Raw genomic sequence first — 2,500 nt, 5'->3', positions numbered from 1 at the left:
CGATATTCGCAAGAGCTATCGAAAGACGCGAGAAGCTCTTTGAGGTTGAGAGGTTTGGGATAGGAAAGAGATGGGGGGGGGGAGGAGGAGGAGGAGGAGGAGGGATTCTAGGAGCTGTCTTTACGCTCTTGCCTATGGCAAAGAAGAAGGGTGAAAGTTTCCATCCTCATCTACCACCAACACCCATCGCGATTCTATCGTCCTTTACATTCCTCCCACCCTTCCCCCTTCCCCCCTTCACTCTTATCCTCCAACCCATCCCCTCGTCCATGACCATCAGCCAAAGTTTATCTCACAAATGGAAGGAACGACGTTATTCCTTCCCAAGCTTTTCTCATTTATATTTTCTCTATCGTTATACTTACCTAGTCTCTACTATTACTACTACTACTACTACTACTATTACTATTTATTACTAGGAGTCCTTCAAGTATACTCGTAAACGGATTATACTTTCTGCTAGCTGTAAACTTCGAAAGATTGCTTTTGTTGTTGTTCTTTTTTTTTTTTTATATATACATATATATATATAAAGAAAAAGAAAGAAAGAATGTGAAATTGATCCTTCGCGAAAAAAGAATAGGATAAGAGAATTTTTATAAAGAATTTCTTGATAAATATTTCAAGTTAAGGGTTTATTCGATATTTTGTTGATTTTGCGTTGTACGAAGTTTTGTTTCACTTTTCTTCTTCTTCTTCTTCTTCCTTTTTTCTTATTTTTGTCTCATCTTTCTGGTCTCTCCCTCTCTCTCTCTCTCTCTGTTTTTTTTTCTTTCTTCTTTTTTTTTTTTTAAATAATTACTTTATACAAAAAGTTTTTCATGATTTTTAATTATACGAATTATATTTGTTATGGCGTAATTATTTACTTATGCACTTATAGAAAGATCATTGTAAAGGTAATCATGATTTTTATGATTTTTTGTCATTTCTTTCTTATTTTTTTTTTCTTTTTTCGATAATCTAAATATTCGAAAATCTTATATATTATATAATTAATCCTATAGAATATATCTTATATATAATAATTAATCTTACATAATCATTTATAATCCAATATGAATTTTATTTAATCTTATTAATGAATATTATTATATCATTTATATAATAATTGATCTTATATAATCGACAATAATACGATATAAATTTTATTTTATTTAATCCAATAAATTACGTATTCATATATTAAGAAAAAATTAGTATTATTTTATAATAAAATTTTATAATACTCACGTATCCACGTATGTATTATTTCGAAATTAAAATCAATAGATTATTTTCTTAGATCCTTACACGTTGAAATCCATTCTCGTACTGAATATACTAAATCCCTAGTCGTCCTTCAAGAGCTATGAACTTTACGTACGTAGTACGTACCGTCAGATTGTTTTCAATCGTTCGATCTTGGCCAAAGAAGAAGTTCTTGGAAATTTACGACTCAAGGTTTATTTACGAACGTTAGATTGTTTTTCAGGTCGTTCGATCTTCGAGCAAAACAATTCTTGAAAATTTATGACTTTAGTGTCATACTGTTTATTCACGCGTCGACCTTTATCATTTATTCACATATGTCTCATTCTTGTATTATACAAAAGTGATAAAGACGTACGTAAATGCGTAAAGGATTTAAAACTATAGCGTACTTAAAATCATTTCTATTAATTTCTTTTAATTCGTAAAATTCTTAAAAATGTAAAAGATATATTAGTAATTTTCTTTGTAAAAGGAAATAAATCGAATTCATTGTATGTGTTTTATATATGTGTATCTTTTGAAAAATCTAATCTAATACGTATTTTAAATGTAATAACCTATAAGACAACATTTAATTATTTTACGTATTTATATTTATTTTTATCTTTAGCATACATTTGATTTTTATATATATATATATATATATATGTATATAATATGAGTGTGTGTGTGTGTGTGTGTGTGTGTTTATGTGGGAATGACTAAGCTTCTTATCGTAATATAAATAATTTTATAAAAAATCGAATATTTTCTTTAAATTAGACAATTATTTTTTCTTATCGATTAGTCTTATCAATTTTTACAATATAACTTTGTCTATTGATTATAATGATAAATTTCAACAAGATATATGAAAAAAGAAAACAAAAGTTTATGATAAAAAGAAAAGCTCGACTTTTCTATTAGAAATAATTAATAATATTATTTTTACATTCGTTTACGGTCTATCGAGGAAAATATTTCTTTTTTTTTTTTTTTCAACAAATGATCAATAAATAAGCTATATAAATTTACTTCATTTATATATTTTTTTTTACACCATAGGAATATATTATACAACATGGGAATCGATATGATTCTTAGTAAAAGAAGTATAATTTTTGAAGAAGAAGAAAAAAAAAAGGAAAGACAAATTCTTTCACGAACAACAAATATATTTGATCTTTTTATTTAATCATTTTAAAATGAAAGAGCGTACGTAAGAGAGAGAGAGAGAGAGAAAGAGAGAGAGAGAGAGAGATAGAAG

The sequence above is a fragment of the Vespa velutina genome, chromosome 21, assembly GCF_912470025.1.
Source record: "Vespa velutina chromosome 21, iVesVel2.1, whole genome shotgun sequence".
Lineage (NCBI taxonomy): Eukaryota > Metazoa > Arthropoda > Insecta > Hymenoptera > Vespidae > Vespa > Vespa velutina.
Note: the sequence above shows the minus strand (reverse complement) of the source record.